Source organism: Gopherus flavomarginatus, unplaced genomic scaffold (genome assembly GCF_025201925.1).
Source record: "Gopherus flavomarginatus isolate rGopFla2 unplaced genomic scaffold, rGopFla2.mat.asm mat_scaffold_172_arrow_ctg1, whole genome shotgun sequence".
In the NCBI taxonomy this organism is placed as follows: Eukaryota; Metazoa; Chordata; order Testudines; family Testudinidae; genus Gopherus; species Gopherus flavomarginatus.
This window is the reverse complement of record NW_026114744.1, coordinates 89,076-105,679: the sequence shown is the minus strand read 5'-3', so window position 1 is coordinate 105,679 and position 16,604 is coordinate 89,076. Positions and strand designations below refer to the sequence as shown.

The 16,604-nt window shown below is 56.5% G+C and overlaps 1 non-coding gene across 1 annotated transcript; it reads right to left on the bottom strand.

Moving 5' to 3' along the window:
* Positions 1–16,318: 16,318 nt before the first annotated feature.
* On the bottom strand, positions 16,319–16,390 carry TRNAQ-UUG (transfer RNA glutamine (anticodon UUG)). Its single transcript has one exon. It is a non-coding gene; the product is annotated as a tRNA-Gln (tRNA).
* Positions 16,391–16,604: the final 214 nt, after the last annotated feature.

Genomic DNA, 16,604 nt, shown 5'->3' with positions numbered 1-16,604 from the left:
ATATCTGATTTGTCTCCGTTTATCTTTTTCCGTAGCGACTGTCCAGTTTGGCTGATGTACATAGCAGAGGGGCATTGCTGCCATATGATGGCGTATATTACATTGGTGGACGTGCAGGTGAATGAACCGGTGATGGTGTGGCTGATCTGGTTAGGTCCTGTGATGGTATCGCTGGTGTAGATATGTGGGCAGAGTTGGCATCGAGGTTTGTTGCATGGATTGGTTCTTGAGCTAGAGTTACTATGGTGCGGTGTGCAGTTACTGGTGAGAATATGTTTCAGGTTGGCAGGTTGCCTGTAGGCGAGGACCGGCCTGCCATGCAAGTCCCTGATGATGCGTTGGATAGGTTTTAGCTGGGGACTGTATGTGATGGCTAGTGGAGACCTGTTGGTTTCTTTCTTGGGTTTGTCTTGCAGTAGGAGGCTTCTGGGTACACGTCTGGCTCTGTTGATCTGTTTCCTTATTTCCTCGTGCAGGTATTGTAGTTTTGAGAATGCTTGGTGGAGATTTTGTAGGTGTTGGTCTCTGTCTGAGGGGTTAGAGCAGATGCGGTTGTACCTCAGTGCTTGGCTGTAGACAATGGATCATGTGATGTGTCCGGGATGGAAGCTGGAGGCATGAAGGTAGGCATAGCGGTCGGTAGGTTTTCGGTATAGGGTGGTAGTAATGTGACCATCACTTATTTGCACCGTGGTGTCTAGGAAGTGGACCTCCTGTGTAGATTGGTCCAGGCCGAGGCTGATGGTGGGGTGGAAGCTGTTGAAATCGTGGTGGAATTTATCCAGAGACTCCTTCCCATGGGTCCAGATGATGAAGATGTCATCAATGTAGCGTAGGTAGAGAAGGGGGCGTGAGTGGACGAGAGCTGAGGAAGCGTTGTTCCAGGTCGGCCATAAAAATATTGGCATATTGTGGGGCCATGCGGGTGCCCATAGCGGTGCCACTGATCTGGAGATATATATTGTCATCAAATTTGAAATAGTTGTGTGTGAGGATAAAGGCACAGAGCTCAGCAGCCAATTGTGCTGCGCCATCATCAGGGATTCTGTTCCTGACAGCTTGTATTTCATCTGTGTGTGGGATGTTCGTGTAGAGAGCCTCTACATCCATGGTGGCTAGGAGGGTGTTTTCTGGAAGGTCACCAATGCATTGTAGTTTCCTCAGGAAATCAGTGGTGTCACAGAGATAGCTGGGAGTGCTGGTGGCATTGGGTCTGAGTAGAGAGTCCACATATCCAGACAGTCCTTCAGTGAGAGTGCCAATGCCCGAGATGATGGGGCATCCAGGATTTCCGGGTTTGTGGATCTTGGGTAGTAGATAGAATAACCCTGGTCGGGGCTCTAAGGGTATGTTGATTTGTTCCGGTGTTAGTGTAGGGAGTGTCCTGGGTAGATTTTGCAGTTTCTTAGTGTATTCCTGAGTGGGATCTGAGGGAAGTGGCCTGTAGAATTTGGTGTTGGAGAGTTGTCTGGCAGCCTCCTTTTGGTAGTCAGACCTGTTCATGATGACAACAGCACCTCCTTTATCAGCCTCTTTGATGTCTGGGTGGTTTCTGAGGCTGTGGATGGCATTGCATTCTGCATGACTTACGTTATGAGGCAAGCAATGTTGTTTTTCCACAATTTCTGCCTGTGCACGTCAGCGGAAGCATTCAATGTATAGGTCCAGAATGTCCTTTCGACCCTCAGGAGGAGTCCATGTGGAGTTCTTCTTCTTGTGCTGTTGGTGGGAGGGTATCTGTGTATCAGTGCGCTGTTCAGTGTTGTCCTGAAAGTATTCTTTGAATCAGAGACGGTGAAAGTAGGCTTCCAGATTGCTGCAGAACTGTGTCATGTTGGTAGAGGTGGCAGGGCAGAAAGAGAGTCTCCGAGATAGGACAGGCTTTTCTTCTGGGCTGAGTGTGTAGTTGGATAGATTGACGACATTGCTGGGTGGGTTGGGGGTACCACGGTTGTGGTCCCATGAGGCAGGTAGGAGTTTAGACAGCTTACAGTCGAGATGAGAGTGGGATACACAGAGGGCCCTGCCCCAATGGCTGATGTACATACAGGGCCCTGCCTCACCTACCCACCAGTGCTCACAGGCGCAATGGCAGTAGTGGGGTCACATAGGCAACTGACCTCAGTTGCCACCAGGGGTCTCTGCAGCAATGCTAGGGGGGATACATGCCAGGCATTGCTGCCCCTCGCCACCAGGAGTCACTGCTCCTACAAGAAGGCACCTACAGGACACTCCCGTTCCTGGCCAGCAGGGGTCACTATCACTGGGGAGGGGCTATGGGGAAGCAGAGAAAGAGCAACTAACTGCAGTGGGGAAAATCATAATCTACCAGGGAGAAAGAACGGACTCCACTTGGACATCGCACCAACTCCGGCCAGGCTGGATACCAGCAATTCGGTGCTGAAGTAGCTCCAGCTAGAGGCTGGGCGGAGGCAGGTGACCTCGGTTTCTGCGCTGAGCAGGCTGCTTTGGCAGCGAGGAGGGACAGGGAACCCCCCGGTCAGGGTGTTGCTGCCCAAGGAGGGGGAGATCTGCGGCACTCTTTGGAGTAGCCGGTTCAGCAGCCATGAGCCACATGTTTCTCCCTGCCTGAGCTCTCCAGGAGCACATTACACACAGGTGTGCGCTGGATGTAGGCAGCAGTGTAACAACAGGGCCAGACTCTGCTGAGTGCTGCCTGCGAGAGACAGGGACAGAGTCAGACGGGCAGATGGGGGCAGGAGATGACAGAGCCAGTGGCCAAGAGCTGAACCCATCACAAGTCCAGCCTGCGACATCACCATCTGTCCCTGCAGCTCTCCATATGTCCCGCTGTCCGTCCAGCCCTCAACCCCTCATCCGTCCCCAATGTATGTCACACACACCCCTTCACCCATCTGCCTCACACACTCATCTATTTCCTCATGCATCCTGCTGTCCCTCTGACTGTCCCTGCAGTGCCCAGCACAAGGAGGCATAATGGACCCTGAGCAAGACTTTTGGGTGATGCAGTAATGGAGCTAGCTGGTGATAAGAGGCATCTCTAATCCCAGCCCCACTTCTCCTCTGCCCAAAGCCATGACCGTGACTTGATACTTTTGTCTGCACCGCGGGGATGTTCCCAGCACCCCTTGTTCGCTGGGGCTTTAACCTCCCGTCTGGGTGTGAGCTGGTTTCTGGGTGTGTCCGATGAGCCTTGTAACCGGCTCCTTGTCACTCCCCGAACTCCCGCTGTGCCCGGCCACCCAGCCCCGTCCTCCTCCCTCGGGTGAGCCCGGCTTTAACCCCCCCTGCAGTGCCAGTGTCACCCGCAGACTAACCTGCCACTGAACCGTATTAATCCTCCTCATTCCCCGAGCTCCGCCCTCCCCCCAAAGCCCTGCCCCTGCCCCCTCCTCCTGGGGTCCTGCCCCCACACTGCCCCTACCCCCGACGTACTGGCCTCATGTCACCTGTTCCCCTAATCCCAGCCCCATTCCCCAAAGCCCTGCCCCTGCCCCTTCCTCCAAGGCTCCGCCTTCGCATTGCCCCTTTTCCCCAATACGCCACCCTCACTCTGCCCCTCCCCCAAATCCACACTCCTGCATTGTGCCTCCCCAATACACCCCTCCCCTGCAACCTTTCCCCAAGGTCCCACCCCCTCCCTCACATTGCCCCTTCTCCAGAGTTCCTGCCCTTGAGCTTCCCTTTCCCCCCGAGAGCCTGACCCTGCACTGCCCCTTCCCCCTGAGACCCTGCTCCTACACCACCCATTCACCCGGGACCCCACCCTCACATTGCCCTGAGACCCTGCCCCTGCACCACCCATTCACCCGAGGCCCTGTGCTCACATTGACCCAAGACCCTGCCCCTACACCGCCCCTTCCCCCTGAGATCCCGCCCCTACACCACCCATTCACCCGAGACCCTGTGCTCACATTGTCCTAAAACCCTACCCCTGCACCACCTATTCCCTCTAATCCCTTCCCCCGCATCGTCCCTTCCCTCGAGGTCCTGCCCCTTCCCCTAACCCCCATCTCTGCATCGTCCCTTCCCCCGAGGCCCTGCCCCTTCCCCTAACCCCCATCTCTGCATCGTCCCTTCCCCCGAGGCCCTGCCCCTTCCCCTAACCCCATCTCTGCATCGTCCCTTCCCCCGAGGTCCTGCCCTTGCACCACCCCTACCCCCATCTCTGCATCGCCCCTTCCCCCGAGGTCCTGCCCTTGCACCACCCCTACCCCCAGTCCCCGCCCCTTTCCCTGAGACCTCACCCCTGCATCGCCCCTTCCCCCAGGACCCGGCCCCTGCACTACCCCTCCCCCAGTCCCAGCCCCCCCCGGCCCCTTCCCTCTTGTCCCCGCCCCTTCACCACCCATTCCCCTGAATCGCCATCCCTACATCACCCCTTTGCCTGAGACCCCATCTACACCCTTCCCCTTTGCCCCGAGACCCTGCCCTCACACTGCCTCCTCCCCAAAGTCCCCAATGCCACACTGCCCATTCTCCCGATTCCCTGCCCCCGCACCGCCCCTTCCCCCCGAGACCCTGCCCCTGCACCACCGATTCACCTGAGACCCTACCCTTACACCACCCATTCACCTGGGACCCTGCCCTCACATTCCCCTGAGACCCCGCTCTCCCACTGCTCCTTCTCCTGGGACCCTGCCCCTGCACCACCCATTCATCTGGAACCCTGCCCTCACATTCCCCCGAGACCCTGCCCCTGCACCACTCATTCACCTGGGACCCCACCCTTACACCACCCATTCACCGGGACCCTCCCTCACATTCCTCTGAGACCCTGCCCTCCCACTGCTCCTTCTCCTAGGACCCTGCCCCTACACCACCCATTCACCTGAGACCCCACCCTTACACCACCCATTCACCTGGGACCCTGCCCTCACATTCCCCTGAGACCCCGCCCTCCCACTGCTCCTTCTCCTGGGACCCTGCCCCTGCACCACCCATTCACCTGAGACCCTACCCTTACATCACCCATTCACCTGGGACCCTGCCCTCACATTCCCCTGAGACCCCGCTCTCCCACTGCTCCTTCTCCTGGGACCCTGCCCCTGCACCACCCATTCATCTGGAACATTGCCCTCACATTGCCCCGAGACCCCCCTGCACCACCCATTCACCTGAGACCCCGGCCTCACATTGCCCCGAGACCCCCCTGCACCACCCATTCACCTGAGACCCCGCCCTCACATTGCCCCGAGACCCCGCCCTCCCACTGCTCCTTCTCCTGGGACCCTGCCCCTGCACCACCCATTCACCTGAGACCCTGCCCTCGCATTCCTCTGAGACCCTGCCCTCCCATTGCTCCTTCTCCTGGGACCCCGCCCCTGCACCACCCATTCACCTGAGACCCTGCCCTCACATTCCCCTGAGACCCTGCCCTCCTATTGCTCCTTCTCCTGGGCCCCCGCCCCTGCACCACCCATTCACCTGAGACCCCACCCTTACACCACCCATTCACCTGGGACCCGCCCCCTCACATTCCCCTGAGACCCTGCCCTCCCACTGCTGCTTCTCCTGGGACCCCGCTCCTGCACTGCCCCTTCCCCTAAGGCCCCCCCTTGCACTGCCCCTTGCCCCGAGGCGCCCCCCCCCCGCACCATCCAGTGACCCAGGAGCAGGCCAGACCTGGGAGTGAGGAGGCAGAAACATGCTTTGCTCTGCCACAGACTTCCTGGGTATCCTTGGGCACATCACTCAGCCTCTCTGGGCCTCAGTTCTCCCGTCTGGGAAATGGGGCTGGTGGCGCTTCCCCCCCTCGCACGAGCCTGGGAGGAGAATTACCCTGCGAATTAGGAAGATGCTCAGATCCTGGAGTAATGGGGGAGGGGCTCAGGGGGAGCACACCTCCTGACCCTGGCTGGGCACCCCCGGTCCCTCGTAGCAGGGGGCTGTGCAGGAGGTTCTCCTTGCAACCATGAGTGGGTGTCTGGTGGGTGCTGTCACCTCTGCCAGAGACTCCCTAGAATCTCACTAGCTTCCTCTGCATGTTGGGAGGGGCTCCTACTTTCTGACTTGGGGGGACATTCTGTGATGTCAGAGCCCGTGGGGAGAGGGGTTCGAATCACGAATCTGGAGTGGCAGGGCAACCCCCTCCCCCAGTCAGATTCCACTAGGGGGCTGGGCTGGGACCTCTAGGGAGGGAGACCCAGGAAAAAACAGCCGCCACTATGGAACCCAGGAGTCCTGGCTCCCAGTCCCCCTGCTCTCACCTCTAGACCCACCTCTGCTCCCAGAGCCAGGGATAGAGCCCAACCCCCACCTGCTCTGACCATTAGACCCCACTCCCCTTTTAGGCTCGCTGCCTTTTCTATCCACGCAGCCCACCTGTCCATCCCTTTGCTGCAGGTTTCTGAGGTGTCACCCCTGATCTGCACTCCCTCAGTGCAACCCAAGGCCTTTCCTCTCCCCAACCACATTTCCTCTCCCACCTTGTGCTGGATCATCTGCTTGCCCCCCTGCCTCTTGCGGTGCGCTGCGCGGCATGGCTGCGGATTGTGCAATGGCCCAGCACCAGGCAAGGCAGAACGTAAACCACAGGCCTTGCCCTGCCCTGCCCCACCCCACCCCAGCCCACCCCAACGGATCTGACTTCAAGGTCCATCAGAGCCCAGCGCCCTGCACCTGTACCCTCTTGCCCCACAAGGGGTGAGCTGCAGTCCCCACCATGCTCTGCAGAGGGGAGAAGGGTCAAGCCAACCAGCCCATTTAGGATGGGGGAATCAACACCCTTTTTTCTGCACAGCCACTGACCATCAGCAGGATTCCTCCTTCTCCTCCCTCCTGTGCCTCGGTGCGACTAAATCTCTGCACCTAGACAGCCGGTCCATCTGCTGCACCTCAATATCCCATGCCTGAGCCTCCCTGCCAAAGTCCTGCACCTGGTTCCATAGAATTAAGTCTCACATCTCACTGGGAACTCGACTTCTTGTGCCCAGAGAGTCTCGGCCCCTGTCAGTAGATGACTTAAGTCTGAGAAACACAGTGTCCGTCTTCTCTAAAGAAGTACTTGGAGAGGCTTTTTTTACGTCACCACATGGCCTAATGGATAAAGCATCTGACTTTGGATCAGGTGATTGAGAGTTTGAGTACCTTCATGGTTGTGCTTGTGCAGTTTTACTATTGTGCTGAAAGTCCTGCTTCCTTCAGGGCTGGAACCTCTTCTTGGTCGCTCAGGCCAATGCTCTGGCTTCAGCTAGAGCCCCGGGAAGGAGTCGGGTGTTGGACATCCCAAAGGCTGGGACATGAGCCCCAAGTACTTCCAGTCTAGCCTTTGCTGTTCCTGACTTGCCAAAGAAACTGGGCAGCTGCCTGGGCTGGCGTGTAGAGCAGTTTCCCTCTTCCAAATATGCGCCTGTCCCTGTACTTGAGGGGGCTTGGTAAATAGCACCTTGGGAGCCTGGGTGTTTCTCTGCTTCTCTCCAGCTGGGGAAAAGCCTTTTGGGGTAAAATCTCCTGCCCCACTGCAAAAGTGAGCACTGTGAGTGGGAACAGACAGAGGCCACACCGGGGGGCTGGCCCTGCTTTCCTACCTTCTTCTGATGTTGGCCACAGAGCATCAGCAGCCGCCTCGCCTGCTGGTCTGCGGGTGGCCTTCAGTGGGTGTTTGGCATGGCAGGGAGCAGGCTGGCTAGGGGTCTTTGTCGCTGTCTGCTGGCCACACATAGGCATGGTCCTCCCCTCTCCTGAACAGCCAGAGTTAGTCTGTGCTTGAAAGCAGGGACACAGGAGACTCAAAACAGGAGGGTGAGAAAGACTGAGAAAGGACCTATGAAGACAGCACACACTACAGGGACATTGCCTGATGAAAGGATGTGGAGACACCAAGTTGCCCCATTTTTCCTGGTGCCCTACGCAGCTGCGTACTGCTCCGGCGGCCAGCCCGATCCCCCGGCTGGCTGAGACGGCCAGGAAAGCTGCCCCTGCTCCGCCTCTTCCCCAAAGCCCCCACTCCTGCTCTGCCCCCATGCTGCCTCTCCCCACCCCTGCTCCACTCCATTCCCCCCCCCCACTCCACCCCTTCCCCTTAGCTGCATCCCGGTGGACTGCAGGAGGGATCAGTCTCATCCTGCACTCACCGGGCGCCGGGAAGTGGAACGACCTGGCCCCAGCCTGCTCTGCTCCACCAGCTCCCTGCTGCGGCGCTGGTGAGTGCTGGGGGGCGTTTCCCCCCACCGCCCAAGTTCCAAGGCTGGGAGCAGAGTGCAGCAGGCTGGGGCTGGATCACTCCACTTCCCACTGCCCCGTGAGTGTGGGGTCTGGCCTGCCCTGCAACTACCGGGCGGCGGGAAGTGGAGTGACCTGGCCCCAGCCTGCTCTGCTCTGCCAGCTCGGACTGGGGGACGGGGTGTTGTGTAGGGCACAAAAATGTCTAGGGACAACCCTGAATAGATTTTACCACAGGGACCGATGGCTGTTAGAATAGAGCTATTCAGGTTGCTTGTACAGGCCTAGACTTTAAGAACTTAGGTGTATTTTTATCACTCAGCTAGTGACAGGGGTATAAAACAAAGAACCAAAGTCCCAGTCTGCCTGTCTGGGCCTTCTCTCCCTAGGAGAGTCTGAGCCCTTGTTCGTAGGTGTCATAAATAGATAGTTAAGGGTTAATGTCTCTTTTACCTGTAAAGGGTTAAGAAGCTCCATAAAGCTGGCTGACACCTGCCCAGAGGACCAATGGGGGACAGATACTTTCAAATCTTGGTGGAGGGAAGTCTTTGTTTGTGCTCTTTGTTTTGGGGGTTGTTCGCTCTTGGGAATAAGAGGGACCAGACGTCCATCCAGGCTCTCCAAATCTTTCTGAATCAGTCTCTCATGTTTCAAACTTGTAAGTAATTAGCCAGGCAAGGCATGTTAGTCTTATTTTTGTTTTCTCAACTTGTAAATGATCCTTGTTTGCTGAGAGGATTTTACCTCTGCTTGCTGTAACTTTGAACCTAAGGCTAGAGGGGTTTCCTCTGGGCTATATAAATCTGAAAAGTATTTTCCATCCTGATTTTACAGAGATGATTTTTATCTTTCTTTGTTTAATTAAAAGTTTTTTCTTTTAAGAACCTGATTGATTTTTCCTTGTTTTAAGATCCAAGGGGATTGGGTCTGGACTCACCAGGGATTGGTAGGGGAAAAGGAGTGGGGATGGTTAATTTCTCCTTGTTTTAAGATCCAAGGGGTTTGGATCTGTGTTCACCAGGGAATTGGTGACGCCTCTCAAGGCTGCCCAGGGAGGGGAATGTTTTGGGGGGACAGGGAGTGATCCAGACACTAACTTCTGGATGGTGGCAGTGTTACCATATCTAAGCTAGTAATTAAGCTTAGAAGGGTCCATGCAGGTCCCCCACATCTGTACCCTAAAGTTCAGAGTGGGGAAAAAACCTTGACAGTAGGCTAAGGCCTTTGGCTAAGCAGCAGGGGCAGCCATACACTGGGAAGTGAACGGTCACATCCTCACCTCCCAAACCCGTCACACTGAACTAAGGTGGGGTTGGGCTGTTAGGAAGATGATCCTGTCCCAATAGTGCCCATCACCACCAGATAAAGAAACAGATCTTAAGGGAGCATCCGGTCTGGCAAGAAATCTCTTCTCAATGGTTGTGGTTGTGAAACCGTCATTTCTGTAGAGTTTATCTTTATGGCCCCCGCTTTTCTGTTGTCAATCTGTCTGGTCCTCTAATTCTTTCTGTCTGCTGCAGAATTAATTTTACTGGGTGTAAGTTAATTAGGGGAGTGGGATGTAATTGGTTAGAGAATTCTGTTACAATAGGTTAGAATTGGTTAATTACATTTCAGTAAAATGATTGGTTAAGGTCTCGCTGAGAATATTACCGTATAAACTGGGGTCAAACAGGCAGTGGGCGGGGAAATTGGAATCATGCTTGCTAACGGGGGGATGGGAATAGGGAACGGGGAACAGGGACACAGGCAAGGCTCTGGACTGTCGGAGCTGGGAAGGGGGACGTGAGGTAAACACTCTGCAGTGTCAGAGCTCATAGACTCATAGACTTTAAGGTCAGAAGGGACCATTATGATCGTCTAGTCCGACCTCCTGCACAACGCAGGCCACAGACTCTCACCCACCCACTCCTGTAACAAACCCCTGACCTATGTCTGAGCTATTGAAGTCCTCAACTCGTTGTTTAAAGACTTCAAGGTGCAGAGAATCCTCCAGCAAGTGACCCGTGCCCGACGCTGCAGAGAAAGGTGAAAACCCCCCAGGGTCTCTGCCAATCTGCCCTGGAGGAAAATTCCTTCCTGACCCCAAATATGGTGATCAGCTAAACCCTGAGCATGTGGGCAAGACTCACCAGCCGGACACCCAGGAAAGAATTGTCTGTAGGGATGTGGGGTAAACGCTCTGTGGTGTCAGAGCTGGGTAGGGAACACTGGGGAACGGACTCTGTCCGTGTATAGAGATCAGCCTGACTGGTGTGAAGGGCTTTGGAATCTGCTTGCTTGGAAACTAACCCCAGTAAACATCCTTCTGTCTGCGCTTCGGACTTCTGGTCTTTTGCTGCTTGCTGTCTGTGTGACAAGAGCCAGGGAAGCGGGCAGGGGAAGGGAAAGCCCTCTAACAATGGCTCCTTGCTCCTCTCCCTCCAGGCTCAGGGGTCAAGGATGGGCAGGACTCCAGGCTCTGCTTGAGGGATCCTGGCACAGGGGCTGGTGGGGGAGAAAGGATTGTAGATTCTGACCTGCACTCTGGAGAAGAGGTAATAAGTGAAGGAGTATTTTTGATTCTTACGTTGCTTCAATGTCCCCAGGGCTAGAATTCTACATTCCATAGGGCCAAATGAGGGGGTGAAGCCATTTGGCTAATGAAAACCAGTGATCCAGGGGAGGTTTGCACTCACAACCTCAGCACTGCCCTATAAGTACTGTGTGCTAATCAATTGTGCCACTGGAGCACCTGTTAATTCCTAGTCTCTCAGTCCCCTAGGTTGATAAAGGCAAGGAGTGACCCCAAAACATTCTCAGTGGGGTTAGGAGCTGGTATCAACAAGTGTTGTACTTGGTGGGGTGGATTCTTCTTAAGGCTTCCAGGCACCATTTGACCCTTTTGTTCGTCCCTGTGCAATAACAGAGCTGACTGAGACTCACTGTAGAGTCTTGCTGCAGACCAACAGATCTGAAATCACTGATCACCAGGTCTGAGCATTCGTCCTGCTTTGGGACAGTGTCTCTCATCCAACAAACTGCCCAGTCTGCGCTAGCAGTGAGGCTCCCTCACTAACAGCTGAAATCAGGGAGAGCTGTGTGAAGTGCTGGGACCCAGGGGTGCCTGAACAGGGGCGAACAACACCCCAGGACTTTTAAAAATGGGAGGGCTCTGCCTTGCCACTTTGTAATGACCGTAAGAGTGAGTGAGGGTGGGGAGGGGCCGAGAGCAGTGAGCGGGAGGAGGGGTCTTGGGGGAAGAGGCAGGGTAGGAGTGGAGGTTAGCAGGAGGGGTGTGGGGAGAGGGCTGCCCGCAGCAAGTAATGGGGGTGGGGGCATGCAGGGGAACTGCTCCCTGTCCCAGCTCACCTCTGCTCCGTCTTCTCCCCTGAGCACGCTGCCCCCGCTCTAATTCTCCTCCCCTCCCAGGCTTGCCGCACTAAACAGCTGATTAGCACCGCAAGTCTGGGAGGCGGGAGAAGTGGAGCGGCACCAGCGTGCTCAGAGGAGAAGGCAGAGGGGAGGTGAGCTGGGTTGGGGAGCTGCTGCAGGGGGGCTGCCTGGCTCTTTGCCATGGCCCCGCCCCTGCTCCGCCCCAGCCCTGCCCCCCCCCGCCCCCCCGCCCCTGCACTCACTGCATGGTCCACTCCTCTGGCTCCCAGCCATGCTGCCGGCGAGTGCTGTGGGGCAGTTCCCCTCTCTCCCCAAACTTGGGAGCCAGGGGAGCAGAGCAGGCTGAGGCCCCAGGCCTGTGTGTGGGGAAGCAGAGGGGGGCTGGTCCCAGGCCTCTGTGTGTGACAGGGGGTTGGCTACTTCCTGCAGGAAGTGGAGTGACCCGGCCCCAGCCTGCTATTGCACAATCCCCAGCCACGCTGCACAGCATGCCCCAAGAGGGAGTGGGGGGCCAAGCAGATGATCCAGCACGAGGGGGTCATTCTCATTGGTAGCTGTCTCGTGGCAGTGAGTTCAACAGGCCTTGGCACATGCTGTGTGGGGCAGGAGGTCCTTGTATTTGGAGCAGTGGGAGTGAACTGCGTGCAGTTGTGTCTCTGAGCACAACTGTGAATGTTATGGTGTGTGTGGGGGGTTATTGTGAGTGTGGCTGGGGGTGTGAATGTTTCTCTCTCTGGGGGTTGGACTAACATGTCCCTCTGGGTGTGTTGTATGTGAGTATTCTTGGGATTGTGTGAGTCCCTTTGTGTGTGTGTGTGTGTGTGTGACTTGCTGCAGAATACAAAATCCTGCAAAGCCATTTCCTACTGGTTAGCCTAGCAACACACTGATACAGTGTCACAGATGCACACACACACAGAGCAGGGCTCAGCAGAAGGCAGCAGGGACACACACGTCTCCCCTGGGCCAGCTTGGACAATTGTCCATCACTACTCGGCACAGTGCTGGTGCCCCCACACGAGGGTGGGCAGTGACCGGGGAGAGAGGGCAGATGTGCTGGATCTTTAAAAGCAGCAAAGAGTCCTGTGGCACCTTATAGACCAACAGACGTATTGGAGCATGAGCTTTCGTGCGTGAATTCCCACTTCGTCGGCTAGATTCAGAAGGAAGCACTTTGGGAAAATCAGTCAAGGCCCTTAGCAGAGCTGGGACACAGACCCAGTGACCCCTGCACCACCCTGGGAGGGCAGTGGGGTTCAGTGGTCAGAGCAGGGAGGGGCTGGACACCAGGACCCCTGGGTTCTATCCTTGGCTCTGGAAGTGGAAGGGGTCTAGAGCAGGGGGACTGGGATCCAGGACTCCTGGGTTCCATAGGGGAGACTGTTTTTCCCTGTGCTTCCCTCCCTCGAGAGCCCAGCCCAGCCCCCTAGTGGAGACTGAGCAGGAGTGGGGGGAGTTGTTCTCCCACTCTGGAGTTATGATTCAAACTCCTCCCCCAGGGAATGTGACATCACAGAATCTGCCCCCCCCCAACATAGAGAAAACTAGTGGGGTTAGGAGGGTTCTAGCTGCAGACACCCCTTGTCATTGCAAAAAGCCCCCAAACCTACTTGCACCCACAAAACACCCTCTCAGGGTATACACCCCCTGCTAGGACAGGACCTCTTGCTCCCACCCCTTTTCTTATCACCACAAGCTGCTCCCAGCCAGGCACCACACCCCATTCACACACCTTTTGTCACTACGTAGCTCAGTGGCAATCACTGCCCCGAAGTGACTCCGGTGCAGGCACTCCCCACACGAACTCCCCACACCGGATTCTGTCCACACACAGAGAATTCTCTCTGCCCGTCTCCTTCGGTTCATCTCGCTGCTCCCCGTACTGCCGCCAGACACTGCTCATCTGCATAACCCCGCCCACGGACACGTGACACCTTCTGTCCTGCTGGTTTCAAGGGATTGAGTTGCCTTTGGGGAGTGAGCAGGTCACAGCACGTCACAGCCCCAGTGCACGTCACAGCCCCAGCCAGGCTGGCTCCAGGCACCAGCTCAGCAAGCAGGTGCTTGGGGCAGCCAAGGGGAAGGGGCGGCACGTCGGGCTCTTTGGCAGCAATTCGGCAGCAGGTCACTCGGTCCCTCTCGGAGGGAAGGAGCTGCCACCAAATTGCCACCGAAGAAAAAGGCGGCGCAGTGGAGCTGCCACCGAATTGCCACCGAAGAATAAGGCAGCGCAATGGAGCAGCCGCCGATTGCGATCGTGGGTTGTATTTTTTTTCCCCGCCGCTTGGGGTGGCAAAAACCCAGCCCTGGCCCCAGCACGTCATAGCCCCAGCACACATCATAGCACGTCACAGCCTGGGGCAGGGAGATATTGGGGGAGGGGATGAGGGGAGAATGGGGGACGGAGAGACCCAGCCTTATAGACCCATAGGAGCAGGGAGATATTGGGGGAGGGGATGAAGGGAGGGAGAGACCCAGTCCCATAGACCCATAGGGGCAGGAGATATTGGGGTCAGGAGGAGAGGAGAGGAGGTTGGAAGAGACCCAGCCTGGAGTGCAGGGAAAATGAGGTGGTGTGGAGGGAGGTGGGGAACAGAAGAGACATGTGTGGAGTGGTGAAATGTTGTTCCAGGGAAACTGAGTATCTCCCAGGACATGCTGTGCAGGGGGGAGCACAGGGGCAGAGAGAGAGACCCAACCCCACAGAGCCCAGGAGGGATATTGGGGGCAGGGGAGGGATGGAAGGATGAGAGACCCAGGGCCATAGAACTCCCCTGGCTCCCAGGTTTGGGGGGAGGAGGGAACCACCCCACAGCACTTGCTGGCGGCATGGCTGGGAACCAGGGGAGTGGACCAGGCTGGGGCTGGGTCACTCTACTTACCATGCAGTGAGTGCAGGGGCAGGAGGGCGGGACTGGGGCGGAGCAGGGGCAGGGGCCATGGGAGAAGAGCCAGGCAGCCCCTTCCTGCAGCATCTCCCAGCCCCAGCTCCCCACTGCTCTGCCTTCTCCTCTGAGCACGCCGGCACTGCTCCACTTCTCCTGCCTCCCAGGCTTGCGGTGCCAATCAGCTGTTTAGTGCAACAAGCATAGGAGGGAGGAGAATTAGAGCGGGGGCGGCGTGCTCAGGGGAGAAAACAGAGCAGAGGTGAGCTGGGACAGGAAGCGGTTCCTCTGCACGCCCCCGCCCTTGTTACTTGCTGCAGGAAGCCCTCTCCCCGCACGCCCCCAAGCCCCCTCCCCAGCTTACCTCCTCTCCACTGCCTCATCTGAGTGTGGCTTTTGGTTCCCCCAACCACTTGGCACCCTAGGCAGCTGACTAGTTCGCCTAGTGGTTGCACCGGTCCTGGACACTACCTATCAGCAGGATTCCTCCTCCTCCTCAGTAAGATTAAATCTCCGCAGTTAGACAGCTGGTGCATCTGCTGCACCACAGTCCCCCATGCCTGAGCCTACCTGCCAAAGCCCTGCACCCGGCTCCAGAGAATTAAGTCTCACATCTCACTGGGAACTCGACTTCTTGTGCTCAGAGAGTCTCGGCCCCCCTCAGTAACTGACCTGAGAAACACAGCGTCTGCAAAAGCAGCAAAGAGTCATGTGGCACTTTATAGACTAACAGACATATTGGAGCATGAGCTTTCGTGGGTGAATCCCCACTTCGTTGGATGCATCAGTGTTTGCTTTTTCCAAAGAAGTGCCTGGAGTGCCTTTTTTTATGTGACCCCGTGGCCTAATGGATAAGGCATCTGATTTCGGATCAGGGGATTGAGAGTTTGAGTCCCTTCGTGGTTGTGCTTGTGCAGCTTTACCTTTGGGCTAAAAGTCATGCTCCCTTCAGGACTGAAACCTCTTCTTGGCTGCTCAGGCCAATGCTCTGGCTTCAGCTAGAGCCCTGGGAAGGAGTTGGGGGGAATGGGCATCACAAAGGCTGGGGCAGGAGCCCCAGGTGCTTCCAGTGTAACCTTTGCCCTTCCTGACTTGCCAAAGAAAATGGGCGGCTGCCCAGGCTAGTGTGTAGAGCAGTTTCCCTCTTCCAAATGTGCGCCAGTCTCTGTGTTTGAGGTGGTTTGCTACATGGAGCCTGGGTGTTTCTCTGCTTCTCGCCAGCTGGAGAAAAGCCTCTTGGGGTAAAATCTCCTGCCCCATGGCAAAAGTGAGCACCTTGAGTGGGAATGGTAAGAGGCCCCACCAGGGGGGCTGGCCCTGCTTTCCTACCCTCTTCGATAACGGCCACAGAGCATCAGCAGCTGCCTCACATGCTGGTCTGTGGGTGGCCTTCAGTGGGTGTTTGGCATGGCAGGGAGCAGGCTGGCTGAGTGTTTTTGTGCCTGTCTGAAGGCCACACGTAGGCATGGTCCTGCCCTCCTCTTGCCCTGTCCTCAGTTGTTGTGTGGCTTTTCAGCCTTCCCTTGGAGCTGTCAGTGCCAGCCGCCTCTGCTCTAGGTGCCCAGAGGAGGAGAGGTGTGCTGGGCTCCAGCCTGGGAAGCCTGGCCCTGGCACTCCTTCCTTTAAATGCCATGTGGGCAAGAGGAAGAGCTGCAGCTACAGGGACCAAAGCTGTGGACATCAGATGAAGCAGCAAGAAACCAAACCATCAGGTCAACCCGCAGGAATCTCTAGCCAGACTGTTAAGTTCTAGGACCCCACCCTATAGCGGCCAGCTGGACCAAAGACCTATCTCCAGTGGGCATCAGTGACCCATGAGGAGGAGAAAAAAACCTTGCTGAAGTTTACCCAGGTAGAAAGTAACTATACACATTGAGCTCCAAGACTTTGCAGCAAACTACAATATCAGCAGGAGGTCCCACTGAGATTTGAACTCAGATTCCAGGATTCAAAGTCCTGAGTGCTGCCCATTACACCATGGAACCTGCTCCCATTTTGTTTTCTAGACCCCTGGGTCTCTCGGCTGACTGGTTTGCACTCTGCACTTATTGCTTCCCACCAGCGGCTTCCTCTCGCAGGACTCTCTCTCCTCCTCCAGCGACTGTTGTCCTGCACTATGGGATCCGCGGGTCTTGCCCTGAGTCCCCACATCCCCCTGCTTGGTCTCCATTCCCTGAAGGCTGCAAAAATGTCAGGGGA